The 16859-nt window shown below is 42.7% G+C and overlaps 1 long non-coding RNA gene across 1 annotated transcript; it reads left to right on the top strand.

Annotated features, from left to right (window-relative positions):
- Positions 1–2058: 2058 nt before the first annotated feature.
- LOC116055891 lies at positions 2059–7226 on the top strand. The gene is made up of 3 exons (XR_004106432.1): positions 2059–2071; positions 3601–3607; positions 7150–7226. It is a non-coding gene; the product is annotated as an uncharacterized LOC116055891 (long non-coding RNA).
- The last annotated feature ends 9633 nt before the right edge of the window (positions 7227–16859 follow it).

The following is a 16859-nucleotide window of genomic DNA, read 5'->3' as shown; positions in this document are numbered from 1 at the left end:
GCCGAGCCACAAGGTTGTTGCCTGCTGCTCTCGTACGTGTGACATTGATTTTCCTTTACATTCTGCCCTGTAACAGCGCGGTAACACAAGTTTACTTGTCACTGCAAATGTCAAGCAATCAGGTGCTCTTAAAAAGGTCAGCATTTCATGGGATGTTTAGCATGTCGAAGCAGCAGCATTTTCCCAGCGGAACGCAGCAAGGACTGCAGTGAAACTTAACACATTATCGAAATGGCTGTTTGACAACCGGACAACCTCAAGCTGTGTGACCTATGGAAGGTGAGAGAAACTCCTCTACCCGCCCCTAATCCATTTCATCCATGGATGTAGATGTCATATTTTTTAAATGGCAAGATATCGCTAATTTGAATAATTGCTTTTCATAACTATGAAGTTCCCATGCAGAATATGAAACACTGAATAGATATTCATGAGCGGTCACTCGAAGCGAGCATGACTGTCCTCTCTGTTGGGTCGTCTACTTTTTGGGGCTTCAGATGGCTGTAGAGGCCGATCCGCGATCCACATACATACGCTAAATGAATATGAATCACTCATGCACTCATGGTCAGGATCCTATCTGTCTTTACACCTTTTTTTTTTATCCCAATAAAAATTTGAATCAGTTTTAAATGCCAGCAGTAACAGCTGTATTCTTTTTTTCCTATGAACTCAAAGGTAGACTTTATACTGTTTTTACTGAAGTTGCCTCCCGAGCAGTTTATTTCAATCTATAGAGGTTAAATAGGGTGCACAGAGGTGAATAGAATGAGATTGTTAATCTTAGTCTGGTAATTGGTTGTGATGATACCCGGTCACCCACAGGAATAAATATGATTTTACGATAACAAGGCACATTTCTCACTCGTAAATTCCTCCAGACGCGTCTGCGCTGCATTCCGGCAGCCATTGTGGCACACAGCACATCTGCGCCTGAACACAGCGCATCTGTGCCAGATGTAATTACATTTATCGGTGTTTTAAGCCCCCAACGTCTCCTTCCAGGCAGCGCTGCCTGGAAGGCACTAGGATTAGGCAATGGTTATGGTTATGGTTAGGTTAGGGTTAGCGCTGCCTGGAAGGAGACGTTGGGGGCTTAAAATACCATTGAGCTGGAATTACCGAGGACAGAGTGTGCCAGAGTCTGCTCTGGAGCACGCCCATGGAGTCAGCAACACAGATAGTGCTGGTGACAATACATTTTACATTATGCCATCCGAAAGGAATGCAAACTAAGCTTTTTTTGCACAATGCTGCTTGTTTATTTAAGCACTAGAAAGTAAAGATCTCATGAGCTTCTAACAGTGTTGAACATGTAAACCTGCAGTGGTCTGGATGACAATGTTTTTCTGTTAAAACAGGATTTTTACTATGCTGGACTGCCAAGAGTAGCTTCTCTGTTTCGCCACACAGGGTACAAGAGCTTGGTATCTCCTTACCTGTTTGCTTATTTGATTTTCCAAGACACCTACAGGTTGTTCACAGTTAAATGGAGGAGACACTGGCACAAATTGACATACCAAGAGCTTTTTAAATATTTACTCACAATATGTTCCTGCGTGCAGTTGGCAGGCAGTATTAAATATGCTAGTCAATGCGGCTGTGATTAATAGATGAGATGTCTGACTTGGCCTAACTGTTGCCACAGATGGTGACCTCTTTCTTTGCTGTGATGAGGGAGGAGAAGGAGCAAGCAAAGCAAAGATAACAAGGAGGACGGAGAGGAGCCAGGAGAAAACGGGGGAGTCTTTTACTGAAATTAAGACTCACCGATCCTACACCAAACACAGAATCAACGGGGTCTGGCTGGGTTTTAAAAGGCTTGATATTTGGGTGTAAAAAGTTTGTTACTTGCCCTTTCTTGGGAGGACGGCAGCTGTCAGTTGATTCACAGATTGTAACAGTGAATACCAATGGAGACAACCATGTGCTCGTTAGGTTCCATTCTTCACTTTGCCAATAAATAGCTTAACACACTGCTTTCTGTGGAGCTTTGTAGCTACAAGGAGGTAATACATGAGTCTATTTCACTTCGTTTTCAAAATTATGAAATGAAAATTTTTTTTAAAGCGTTACCGAAGGACAGTTCCAGTAGAAGCAGTTCCAGTAGCTCTGTGAGCTGTTAAGCCTAGGCTGACAGCAGCTAGCAGTGGTCCATGTACCCATGGTGCGATTTGTGAAAAAAAGCAGAGAGAGGAATGTTTTTTGATAATGCACAACAAAACAAAACATGCAAGAATTAAAACCCCCCTTTCCAATACCATGGAAATAGTGCCACTCGGCCAGCCATGTTAGGTGAAGTGAGGAATAGTGGACCCAAAAGCAGGGAGAGGCAGGCAGGCAGGAGATGGCTTGAGTTCAGGGATTTATTGGATAACAAAAAACGGCAGCTCAGAGGCTGGAAAACCCACACGAAGAAACTCAGAGAAAAATACAAAAGCAACAGGAAAAACACAGGATGACGGCAACACGGGCAGGAAACAACAGGAGAAAACTTACAGGGACAGGACACAACGGAATACAAAACGATCTGACACCAGACAAAGGAAACACAGGGGCTAAATAAACTAGGTAACGAGAAGACGCAAGACAGGTGACACCAGGGCTGGGGAACAGTTGGAGCACATCAGACAATCACACAGGCGGGAAAACACAAAGTAAAGCTAGACAAGACAGAAAACAGACTATCAAAATAAAACAGGAAACAGGAACAACAGACAGAAAACATGAAATAAACTAAACAGAGACTTGACACAACAAGATACAACGACACAACAGGGAACAGAAATATACAGAATAAATATACAAAAAACAGAAAATGTACAAAACCATAACAAGCCATGCCAAAACACTTAGTTATCAACTTCAATATTCCATGGAAAATAATCTCAAAATGAAATAGCACAATGTGGTGTCAACATAAAACACAGCGCTTTCAAGCCGGAGAGCGGAGTTCACTTTGCGGCGAAAACTAAATATTTTCACTCAGGAAACGCTCATTCGTTCCTCTGGAGTGTTTCAATCCAAACCACGATCAATTTCCTACACATAACTACTTGTTTTGGTGCCTAAACTTAACTGTCATCGCCGCAATACGCTCACTTTTTCTGGCTAAACTCAACTACCATGGCTCCTGAAACGACCATCATCTGGAGGTGCCTGTAGCCGGGAAATCCCACGCATCCCCTCCGGCAAATCGCATCCTGCGTGTACCCCTCTGTCCAAAGCTGTGCTCAAATTGTTTGATAACAGGATAAATAGATAGATAGATAGATAGATAGATAGATAGCTCTGCTCAGGTTAAATGTTGGCCAAGTAAATTATGGTTTGTGAAGTGACAACACTGTGTCTGAAATCCTTATTCAATACTCAATACTCACTATATAGTCGACAATATTGTGATTACTGAATGGTTTCGGAAACAGCTAGTCGGGCTATCAGCAGACCAAGCTCAATCTTTTAAGATTGAACATTAGTCTGGGGAGTCTGCTCTGTATTTTCTACTGCACAAGAGGCGTGATCAACGGGCATAGTTTAAATGACTCTGTACGCAATTGGATAGTCCTTCAACCAATCAGACCAACGATCCGGGTGACGTAGCAGCGCTGTGCCCGCTATGTTGAATGTAAACAAGAAGCTGCTTGGTCGCTTCTCTATCGTCATCGTGTTATACCCGCTAATAGCGCGCCAGGTGGATAAGCCAGTTTGTGATTGGTCCCCGCAAAATTGTAACGGAAGCAGGATAGATAAATGTACAGGTTTCCTGCCTGAGCTGCAGGGAGAAATCAAATCGCCAGCAGATTGGGCTGGGTTTACCCAGTCTAGGAAACAGCCTTAATGTACTAAAAACAGTGATAAAGGTGGAGTTTGTCCCACCCAAACAGCTGCAACAAAGCTAAGAGGAAAGTCAGGGAGATATCAATCAAACGCAGTCTGTACACGTCCACACAGCTCTGAGAAGACTTCCTAATGAACTAAAACAATTAATTAAAAGCACCTGTGTGGGTTTACCATTGGCATGCAGACTATTGCTGCTTCCCAAGTCTCTTATTTGATATGTCCTCGCGCCTCACTTGAACCAGAAGTTGTTCTGGCCCTCCGCCTCAAAGCTCTTATTCCTGCCCCGAGGAGCTAGGATGGAGGATCGAGGAGGGCTCTCGGAGCTACGAGCGAGATACACGAGAGCAGCCTTCCCGAAAGTCATGCAGCTCAAAAGCTGTTGCTAACTCCGCCCATACAGCTGACCGATTCACGTGACGCTTCAGAGGTATAGAATGTCTGAAAACACATTTCCTTGTTCCCTTTCTCCTCGCGTCTCTCTCATGCTTCCTCAGTGGGACGGACTAAGACTTGAGGAAGGGAAGCAAGTGAAGGAAACGTGGATGCAATTTAGGGACCTGGGATGTACCCCATGTAGTTTGGGACATGAGTATTTTTGGAGCTTTAAACAGTATGCATTTACTCATTTCTAACATTCATACTTACTTACACAGTACACAACAATTTTGTGTTGGTTACTGTGCTCCAACATTCTCCGTCTACCTCTCCCAGTACTCGGTATGATGCTCTGAATAAATGAACAGGAGCTCTGGTAACCCTCTGAATTCATGAGGAGCCGGTTTTATTGTTGATGTGCTGATACTCCGAGTGCCAATTCATGAGCATGCACACACACACACTGGTGCCAGCAGTGTCAGAAAAACACAATGCATGTCATCTGTTCCACTGTGACTGCACCCTTGAGTGAAGAATATACAAAAGCTGGGAGTCAGGAAGAGACATAGAAGCAAAGAAATGGAGACAGGGAAATATGTGTTTGTGTATATGTTCATCTTTAAAAAAAAAAAAAAAAAACACACAATAGGGACGTAAGTAGATATACAAAGAAAGGGACAATATTTAATTTACTTCTTTGCTGTCAGACTTAGAGTGTACCACCTGCGTTTTCAGTTCAGTTTTTAGTGACACAGCTCCATTTTGTTGCTTTGACAAAAACCTTTGAAAAGATTACTGGAAATCATTTTGCAAGACACATTGAAAACATTTTTAATATATCAATACATTTGTTTTAGATGCGAAACTGCGAGGAGTGTCACAATTCTCATTCCTGTGGAGGAAGGCAGGCAGGTAGGTAGACACAGCATGAGCAATCCCAGGACAGAAATAATTGCTCCATCTGTTGTCTGGGAACTGACATGTTGAATCCTGCGCCCCTTGAAAAATAAATTATTTGCTGCAGCATGTTGGTAGTCTAGTAAGCTTATCATATAAGTAGTCCAATAACATATACTTACAGTGTGTACTGAAATTTGTCCAAGCATGCTTTATATAAGTAGGAAAGTGCATTATTGTATTGAGAGACCAGCTTCATTTCCAGGAACCTTCTTTCCTTTAGATGCACAACAGCTATCTAAATAAGCTTCAGTTGGAAGAAGGGTTTAGCTGTTATTTCCTTGCCCTTTCACGTCAAAGTCTGAAAGGCCGTTACAGATTTCAGGCTGGCTGCAAGTTAATGAACAAATAAAGATTCAACCAAAATGTGAGAGGCATTTCTTTCACTGTACCTGTACTGTGTGTTGTATTTTTTATGCCTCCACGGTGGCAACAGCCGTGGCCAGAGGCATTTTATTTTTTGGGTTGTCCGTCCCATTCCGTGACTGTGATATCTCTGGAACGCCTGGAAATTTCTTCAAATTTGGGACAAACGGATGAACTGATTAGATTTTGGTGGTCCCTGAGACTTCACAAAACCCATTTTGGCCATAATTCACGAATTCCTATGCTAATTATGACAAACTCTCACACAAATGTCTAATAGGATAAAATTATTAAGCAATGACATTTCACATCCAAAAGGTCAACTTCACTGTGACGTCAAAATGTTCTGCGAAAACTTTTCTGGCCATTATTCAGCGCCATCACTCAGGAACAGAAGGGGAGATTGTGACAATATTTCAAATATGGTCGGATACTGAATTGGTGACACTAATCTTGAAATTGTGGCGATTGTGTTTTTCTTCTGTGCTGCCGGGTTAAAGATGTGTGTGAAGCATCCACGTTTTAAATGGGAGATAAACCACAACATAATCAAAACAAGTCAAACAAATCGATTGGAGGAATCTGTAAAGTCAGTAGTGTAGGGAGTGGTTGAGTTCAATGTGATGCATGGGTGCTTTTGGTGGAAAAACAAGAGAAATTAACCAACCTGGCTTATACTTATGGGGCACAGCGGGCCCAGGTGTGTCCTATGCCGATGACTAACCTCCAAACAGGTCTGCAGTCATGAAGAAAAAAAGCACAGAAACAGCAAAGCGCACCAAGCAGAGTGGCAGCAGCAACATCCAAATTTAAAGCATTGTCTACTGTCATGGCTACAACTTCAGCTTTATAGACCTTTTTCACAGCAGACATGTTGACATGTCATAGTAGAAAAAGCACAGGTGTATTCCAAACCATTAATGATGGCTGCATTCCACTTAGGAGAGGCCCTGGTGTTGTGCATGCTGACTCACTGAAATAGCTTACTGGGACACTTAACCATCGTTAAGGTTATCAATTTCAGCTGTGCATTTCCTACTATGACAAGTCAAAATGTCTGCTGTGAAAAAGGTCCATTGGCCAAGCATGTGAACGCATTTGACCGTTTTTTGTTTCTCCAAATCAACGTACACACTAATAGACATTCAGCAGAACAAAGTCAAGTTGAATCAATTTTATTTATATATCCATTTATATATCCCTGTATCACAAAAACTTGCCTCAAAAGGCTTCACAATCTGTTTGCTTATTATAAAGCTTATTGAGACTGCTGACCACCAAGCCTTGATGCCACAACACATTCTCAGTCCCACATTGTCAAATACCGATACTTGGCCAGTGGCTCGCAGTGTCAGATACTGATGCCAAAATCACCCTTTAGTGTCTGTATGGTAGTGATGGCCAAAAGAAGCTTCGTGAACCATTTTCTGTTTTTTCTGAGCCCACTAGATGGGGCTCTCTCTTCAACAAAGGGCTAAAAACACACTGAAATGCCATTCCTTTAACCTTTCTTTGAACAGAGAGCGCCATCTAGTGAGCTCAGAAAATAAAGAAAATGGTTCATAAAGCTTCATTTGACCATCAGTACTGTATGGGACATGACAGGCATAGCAACAGCTCGATCGCGGCGCTTTAAGATGACGTAGTATTAAGAGCGATAATAGTAACGAGAAGTATGAAAGACTGAACCCCAACCTGCCCCCACGTTAGGGGGCAGGTTGGGGTTCAGTGGATGGTTGGGATGGTGGATGGGTCAAACAACACAGGACTTTTACCCAGGAGCCTGGGGTTTGTGTCCCGTTTGTCACTGAAACATACATTTTGTAACCCCACCCACCATCTTTTCCTAAACCTAATTGTCCCCTTCTTGTGCCACATGTCAGTTAAATGGATGTCCCGACCCAGAGCGTCATAAAAGTAATGCCAAGAGTCCCAACCAAGCAGGTGTAAATATGACGCCAAAGGGCTAGACGCTAAAGGAGAGTTTTTGCGTTGATAACAAACGCCAAAGGCACCTGACCATGCTTTTTGATGCGATGGGAGCAAGAATGTGTTGGGTGCCACCACCCGAGCACACCACCATGAAGAATAGTGCACTGGCTAGTACAGACTGATAGAAGATCTGCAGGAGCCTGAGCACACACTGAACGATCTGAGTCTCTTCAGAAAGAACTGTCTGATCGGTCCCTTCGTGCAGAAGGCGTCAGTGTTGTGAATCCACTTTCCTATGGTAGTCCACAACAAGCTTTTTGGTTTTGCTGATATTGAGTTTTAGGTGTTTGCCGTTGCACCATGTAACAAAGCTCTCTTAGTAAAGACAGCATGTTTTCACTAGAAATAATTCACTGGAATCATGCACGTTAATGTAGTAAGGGACTGTTAGTTTTTTGTTAAAGGGGCTACCGGAGGAGTTTTGGGATCTTCAGTCAAAATAGACCTGACCCTCCCTTCACCAGCTATACATTTTTCTATGACCCTCCAAAATGATTGGGAAAAAAGTCATGACCCTCCCCAATAATTTATTGATGCCTTCTGTACTGATTTGCGCTTGGCAAAGATGTACAGATAGCCACTGTTGTTTTTACAACCATGACATACACGTAGTAGATTTACTCACTAACATTGTTGTGGAAACACAATAAGCATGGAAACTAAATGCACACGTCCTGCATTACTTCAAATACTAAGTTACTCCTCTAGTAAACTAGTATTCACATGAAATAAAACAATAAAATATTGAGACCATTCAACAAAGCACACTGTTTTCCTCCGTGGGTGCTCACGGGCGCACACCCTTTAAAAAAAAAGTTTTCAAAAAATGTTTGCATTTCAGAACCTTAGGAAATGGACAGTGGCAGACACGAACACACAAACATATTAACTGGATAATAAAGCCGTAAAGTAGGCTATCTTTCAACTCAGGACAGCGCCACTTCTCACAGATACAGATAGGATTGGAGATGAGAAGTTTAACTGACACGTAACCGCAATCAGCGCTCACACGCTCCACTTAGCAACAAGTGCAATGTTTAATTTTGAATGAATGTAGCCTACTGGCAGTCTGGCACACGTGGATGCTCAGTATTTTCCATGGGTGCTCCAGCTCGAGGCAACGTGAAACCTTTCAGCTAGTCAGCTTCATTATATTCCATCTTCATGTCAGTGACGATACTTTGGCAACAGGTGGCGCAGTTAGCTATAGGTTGCATTCTCAAAGAAAGCAACTCCAAACTCATGTTGCTGTCATGTTGCGATTTGTGTTGGGTCAGACCCATCTGCTAGTGATGGGGGGCCGAGACTGAGATCTACATGGAAAAGTATGCACCTAACAAGCCACTTTGAAATTTTGCTGTTTTCATGAATATAAAAGTTGGGTGACCCTCCCCCCTAGACTAAAAAACGTTGGGTGACCATCCCCTATTTTCCTCCGGTGGTCCATTCCATAAATACTGAACGGCCCCTAATAACTTCCTTTTTTGCCATAAATCCACTTAATACATTTTATTAAATTCTTTCAAAGTCTTTGCACTACTCTCACCCCACCACGCACTAATACAACCTCTGTCCCTGTCGTCTCTCCTCGGCTTCTGCCGAGAACCAAGTCAGCTCTGCTGACCAGCTCCACTCCACACCAGCCTGAGCCATGGCGTATAAGCAAGCACCACAGCAGGCGGTCAGGACAACGCTCAGGCCCAGCCCAACCTATACGACTAGAAAATCGCTACACCATTCTGATGAACGATGAGGAGTTCCCTCTGCTCTGCGGAAACCCTTCTCTGCCACGTCCCCACGGCGCTCATCCTGGCCCATCCACACAGTCGGCGCGCCGCCCTTCAGACCCAACAACTTCCACGCTGGTCATCGGAAGCTCCATGGTCAGGGACCTCTACATTCCCCCTACACCTAGCGGTCCGTCCAAGGTCTACTGCTTCCCTGGTGCCAAGGTCCGTGACATCCAGCACAAACTTCCCAGCATCCTCGCCTGCCACGCTAAGGTCGACAACATCATCGTGCATGTGGGCACAAACGACATCAGAGAGAGACGGTCGACAGCACTTCGAAAAGACTTCACTACTCTCATCACCACCCTGATGGGCACAGGAAAACGGATCGTCATTTCTGGGCCTCTACCTACCTACAGAAAGGGTGCTGAAAGATGGTCCAGACTGTTCTGGCTCCACACCTGGCTGAAACCCCACTGCGCTTCCCTGGGCATTCCCTATGTCGACAACTTCAACTTGTTCTGGGAGAGGCCCAGCCTGCTGAAACATGATGGTCTCCACCCAAACCGACATGGAGCCAGGCTGCTATCTGACAACATAACGACCACACTGAAAGTTAAGTATTGACATTCTGTTGAAAATATCACAGATTCATGCCCCCCAGGTATTGATCCTAATGGCACTTTACAAGTGAATGAATCTGAAAATGTTTTCTGCAGGGTAACATGTAGTACTAGTACTATTCCAGTTATAATCAACAATAGACCATACAAAGTGTTGAATCCCCTAAGTAATAAGAAGTTGACTGCAAACATAGTCAATTTAGCATCCAGTTCACGTCAGCCACAACCTGCCCCAAAGAACGAGACAGTGTCTGTAACTCGACTCAGATCAGTTAAATCACAGGTAACCAAAAGAGGGGCAATACTTAACAACCTAATTGGAATTACAACTACCACTGCAATGATAGAACAGGATAGGAAAATTAGATGTGGTCTACTAAATATCAGATCTCTGTCTTCTAAAGCAATACTAGTAAACGAATTGATATCCGATAATCAAATTGATCTATTCTGTCTAACTGAAACATGGCTGGGCCATGAAGAGTATGTCAGTCTAAATGAAGCCACTCCTCCCACTCATATTAATACTCAAATTTCTAGAGGCTCAGGCCGAGGAGGGGGAGTTGCAGCCATATTTGACTCAAACCTGTTAATTAATCCTAAACCTAAACTAAATTATAACTCTTTTGAAAATCTCGTTCTTAATCTTCAGCATCCAACATGGAAAACAGTACAGCCTATTATATTTGTTGTTGTCTACCGAGCACCAGGTCCATATTCTGAATTTTTATCGGAATTCTCAGAGTTTTTATCATGTGTAGTCCTAAAATCAGACAAAGTACTTATTGTAGGTGATTTTAATATCCATGTGGACGTTGACAGCAACAGCCTTAGTACTGCTTTCAACTCACTACTAGATTCAATTGGTTTCAGTCAGAGTGTGCACGAGGCCACGCACTGTTTTAACCACACCCTTGACCTTGTGCTGGCATATGGCATCAAAATTGAAGACGTAATAGTATTCCCGCAAAATCCTTTATTATCAGACCACTTCTTAATAACTTTCGAATTCTTACTACCCGATTATACGAAATTAGATAAAAGCTTCTACGCTAGAAGCCTATCTGACAGTGCTATAGCTAAATTCAAGGAAGATATTCCAACAGCACTAAACTCATTACCGTGCCGTAATATAACAGAGGATCTTTATGTAAACTTTAGTCCCTCTCAAATTGATAATTTCGTAGACGGTGCTACGGCCTGCCTACGGACTACTTTAGACTCTGTTGCTCCCCTTAAAAAGAAGACGATGAAGCAAAGGAAACTAGCACCTTGGTATAACTCCCAAACTCGTAAATTAAAGCAAATCTCGCGCAAACTTGAAAGTAAATGGCGTTCCACCAAACTGGAAGAATCTCGTTTAGACTGGCAAGACAGTCTGAAAACCTATAGGAAGACCCTAAGAAAGGCCAGATCAGACTACTATTCATCACTAATAGAAGAAAATAAGAACAACCCAAGGTTTCTTTTCAGCACTGTAGCCAGGCTGACAGATAGCCACAGCTCTATTGAGCCATCTATTCCTATACCTCTGAGTAGTGATGACTTCATGAGTTTCTTTAACGATAAAATTATAACAATTAGAGATACTATTCATCACCTCTTGCCCCCAAGCTCTAATGGGTCACCTTTAACTGACAGACTGCTAGAAAGAACGACTAGACCTGACATATACTTAGATTGCTTTTATCCTATAAACCCTCAACAATTAATGCTAAAGGTCTCTTCAGCAAAGCCATCTACCTGTCTCTTGGACCCCATCCCTACGAGGCTACTTAAAGAAACGTTACCCGTGGTTAACACTTCATTGCTAGTTATGATAAATATGTCTTTATTGACAGGTTATGTACCGCAGTCATTTAAAGTAGCTGTGATAAAACCTCTACTGAAAAAACCCACCCTCGATCCTGAGGTCTTAGCAAACTATAGACCTATATCTAACCTTCCCTTTCTCTCCAAGATCCTTGAGAAAGTAGTCGCTAATCAGTTATGTGATTTTCTACATAGCAATAGCTTATTTGAGGACTTTCAGTCAGGATTTAGAAAGCATCATAGCACAGAGACGGCACTGGTGAAAATGACTAACGACCTTCTAACTGCATCAGACAAAGGACTTGTCTCCGTACTTGTCTTATTAGATCTTAGTGCTGCATTCGATACTATTGACCATACCATCCTCTTACAGAGACTGGAACATTTAGTTGGCATTAAAGGAATCGCACTAAACTGGTTTAAGTCCTACTTCTCTAATCGATCGCAATTTGTTAATGTTAACAATAAACCCTCCAATTACGCTAAAATTAACCATGGCGTTCCTCAAGGCTCAGTGCTTGGACCAATTCTATTCTCCTTATATATGCTTCCTCTAGGCAATATTATTAGGAAACACTCAATTAACTTTCACTGTTATGCGGATGACACCCAATTATATCTGTCAATCAAGCCAGACGAAACCAGCCAGCTAGCTAAACTTCAAGCTTGCATTAAAGATATAAAATCATGGATGGCCTACAATTTCCTGATGTTAAACTCAAACAAAACCGAAGTTATTGTGCTGGGCCCGAAACACCTACGAACCTCATTAGCTTAAGATATAATTACTCTGGATGGCATTGCCCTGGCCTCCAGTACTACTGTCAGAAATCTAGGAGTTATTTTTGATCAGGATCTATCCTTTAACGCCCATCTAAAACAAACCTCTAGAACAGCCTTTTTTCACCTTCGTAACATTGCTAAAATTAGGAACATCGTATCTCAAAACGATGCAGAAAAACTAGTCCATGCATTCGTTACTTCCCGGCTGGACTACTGTAATTCCTTATTATCAGGATGCTCAAATAAGTCCCTTAAGACTCTCCAGCTGATCCAGAATGCTGCAGCGCGTGTTCTGACAAGAACTAAGAAAAGAGATCATATTTCTCCTGTATTAGCTTCTCTCCATTGGCTTCCTGTAAAATCCAGGATTGAATTTAAAATCCTTCTTCTGACCTATAAAGCTCTAAATGGTCAAGCTCCTTCATATCTTGAGGACCTCTTAGTACCTTATTGTCCCACTAGAGCACTACGCTCCCAGAATGCAGAGCTACTTGTGGTTCCTAGAGTCTCTAAAAGTAGAATGGGAGGCAGAGCCTTCAGCTATCAGGCTCCTCTCCTGTGGAACCAGCTCCCAATCTGGGTTCGGGGGGCAGACACCGTCGCTACATTTAAGACTAAACTGAAAACTCTCCTCTTTGATAAAGCTTATAGTTAGGGAGTGAGGAGTTGCAGTGAACGCCTATACCGGCGGGGCAGGGTGCATAGCTGCAGACACAGCACCCCTGCTTTTCTCTGCTTCTCTTTACAGTCATCAGATTTACCTATCGTATAATCAATAATATAGTGCCTCTCCTAGTTATGCTGTTATAATTCTAGACTGCCGAGGAAGTTCCTTCTTATGACACGCTCTTTTCTTTTGTTTCCTTTTATGCACATCCTGTCTCAGAAGTGCTTGTTACTCACCTAGCTCTGGGGAGTTTACTCCCCGGAGTCCTTATGTTTCTTCTTCGCCCAGAACATCGCCTCAGATTAGGGTGACACCAAGATCTGGGTCTTGGGTGCAGCTGTGGCTATGGACCTGCTACACCCTGCTACGCTCTGCGATTCCCTGCAATGCCCGGCTACGTCCTGCTGCGTCCACCGCGTCCACCCATGCTCTGCTGTGCCACGCTACATCCTGTACCGTCATAACCCCAACCGTCAGACACCGCCCACCAAGAGTCTGGGTCTGCCGAGGTTTCTTCCTAAAAGGGAGTTTTTCCTCGCCACTGTCGCAATAGCCACTGCTAATGCTTGCTCTTGGGGGAACTATTGGAATTGTTGGGGCACTTTACAGATAGAGTGTGGTCTAGACCTACTCTATCTGTAAAGTGTCTCGAGATAACTCTTGTTATGATTTGATACTATAAATAAAATTGAATTGAATTGAATTGAATTTGCTACATATATATTATAAGTCTGGATGGACATGAATGTAAACTGCAACTTGACTGGTTTGCGGAGGCATACAACTGCAAGGTGGTAATTCTAGTTTTTTTTTTTTTTTTTTTTTTTTTTTAAACCAATAAGAGAGACTATTACAAATCACTGAAGCAGGTAATTACTCCAAAACTAATTAGCTGACGAGTCAAGGACAGCTAGAAATGCAACAATAATGGAGGGTGGGGGACATCTTGTCACAAGAAAGAAAATGGGGAAAAAAATGCAATTAGATGGAAAATGTATGGCAATGTAGCGTGTAAACAATTGAGCAGGGCAGTTAGGGAGGAGATCCAGCAAGATGGAGATTAAATGGAATAATAAGACTCACAATACTATCAACACACGGAAACATAATCACTCATGCACATCTGTCTTGTTAACTCTATTTTATTCCCACCCTCATTCCCTCACCCTGTAGATATATTACTCCTCAATCTTTCTCCCTCAAAATGTGGCTGTCCTTGTCTTATTTTATTCATTTTCTCTCTCTCTCTCTCTCTCTCTCTCTCTCTCTCTCTCTCTCTCTCTCTCTTTGTTTCTTTTTTGTTCTCTAATATGCCTAAATGTTTTTTTTCTCTTATCATTTCTTTGCTCTCATTAAATTTTCTTTAGAGTCACTAGCACCCAATTACTGCTTGGCATTATTGCAGAAGAGGACCATATTACACTATTGTACAAACCCGACACACACACACACACACACACACACACACACACTAAACATGATGCATTTAATTAACATCCCTCTCCCATTCACCTGTGCTCTTAAGCCTTATCATCCTTCCTTAGGCTCCTTCTGCCTCTGGCTGTCGATTACGTTTTTTTTTTATTTTAGTTTATTATTTTAAAGTATCTTCCTCAGCATAAGTATGGTTTTCTTATTGACCCTTTATACAAACAAGACAATGTAATCCCACTCAGCCTGACCAAGCACAAGATCTTATTATTATTATTATTTTTTTTTTTTTATCATTGCCAGAAACTTTGAGAAGCCAACTTTCAGTTGAATGTCACATTTCTTAACATTTTATGTTGATCTTGGATTCAACTAAGTGGACATAGTTCAGACATTGGCTGTATTTTCCTGGATAACGGACTGTTCCACTATAAAATCTTTGATGATACTGCGGATCTCGCAGAGTTTGTACATACACGACTTCAGGGTTCTGGAGAGCTCCATAAATGTCTTCTTCGTCATCCTCTTCGAACTCTCATGAAAGGCTGTGTGGATTTACACAGTCTCCAGTAATTCTGGTTTATTATAACTCCGCTTAAGTTTCTGGAAATTACATGGTCACAAGGTCAACTGTGATAGAATGAGAAGGACAAAGGTTTAAGTCGTCCCACCTTAAAGCTGCATGGGATTAGGGTTAATCTGAGGTAAATTGCTCAATAAAATGTTTTCAAATTAGACTTTTTTTCATTTCTGAAAAACAACGGTTTTCGCCACTTGTCGGTTTCACCCGACAGCAGTGATATTTGTTTTGGCCTCTTGAGGGCGGCAGAACAAGCTGTAAACACAACATTGACATATTATCACCTTATCAAGTCCCCACAAACAGCGTTCCGCTGATTTTGTCCAGTGGCCACTGCCGGTATTATTGCATAGAAAAATCCCCCTGCGGCCCAGAAAGCACTCTCCCCATAGGCCACCACTGTAAAAGAGACACCTGTAAAACTGCTGCCTGGACACCTCGAAACCGCAAACAAGGTCGGTTATGACTCTTCCTATTCTGAATTTTTAATCTGTGGACTTTTTATATTTGAAAACCTTCCCTCTGGCCGAGAAAAGCAATTTAAAAACCTGTGACGTCACCAAAATGTAAAGTCTATGGGCTGAGCGGTAACTCTATGAGCTCTACGGGACTACTGCGCATAGTAAGCGGTCACAAAGTCTCGCATTGCCAGACCTTCCTCCATAGTGCTGGGGACGAGGGTCTGGCTAGTCCACACAGTATTCCGGAATGGGAAAAAAAAATTTGCTCTGGTTTATTTTTTTAAACAAATCACAATCGTCTTGGGTAGCCACACAATGATGGTGCCTCTGCAAAATAGCCTTGGGAAGGAAGTTGTTTTGGTAGTGCAACAGAAAATTCAGACAAGACAGATCTGTCTGGATTTACCCTGCAGAGATCTGAGGAGCAGTTAATCATAGACCTCATAAATCGACCGGCGGAATTTCTGGCGGCACCTGAACACTCCCGGAAGTGGAAGGTTGTCGATGTAGACTAGCGGTCACTTATCACGGAAGTAAACCTGGAAGCTTAGAAACTTTTTTGGTGGACGGCAACTGAGCAACTCTCATAGGAATGAACGGGGCTCCGCCATTAAAGCTTCACTAAAGAACTTTTCCCGCTTCGGTCCCCCTACAGTTTGGAAGCGGAATTGTCCATTACATTACATTGTCCAGTTCATTCAAACTACAGATCTGCTACCCAATCTGGCAAACTTGCATAATGTAATGTAATTGACAATTCCGCTTCCAACCTGTAGGGGGACCGATGCGGGAAAAGTTCTTTAGTGTTGCTTTAAAGGGGAACTATGCAGGTTTTTTTTAGCTTAATTTACCTTAACTGAACAGCTTCGGAGTCATTGGAATGGTTATATGACTTTTTTCGAGTTGAATGGTGGTCGTCTCGCTCCCCCTGAGCGCCTGTGAGCGGAAAAACCACCCTTGCAAATTTCAGCCGGCGAGCCGCCGGCCTCAGCACCAGGAAGTATGGCGTGATATCAGGTCTCGCGATGTCACGAATTGCTTTCATGGCACTGCACACATACGCCCATTCAGGAACCGGCTAACAAGGTAGCGATGGAGTTTTTCACACTATCGTCATGGCTGAGCCGGCTAAAAAGAAGCAGAAAGCTAGGAAAGCATTGTCGGAGGAACAGAGAAAGAGGAAACGGCAGACTGACCGAGAGAGGAGTCAGACACGAGTAAACATAGGAGCTGCCAAATATC

The sequence above is a fragment of the Sander lucioperca genome, chromosome 13 (assembly GCF_008315115.2).
Source record: "Sander lucioperca isolate FBNREF2018 chromosome 13, SLUC_FBN_1.2, whole genome shotgun sequence".
In the NCBI taxonomy this organism is placed as follows: domain Eukaryota; kingdom Metazoa; phylum Chordata; class Actinopteri; order Perciformes; family Percidae; genus Sander; species Sander lucioperca.
The sequence above is the reverse complement of the archived record's forward strand: the minus strand, read 5'-3'. Positions and strand labels throughout refer to the sequence as shown.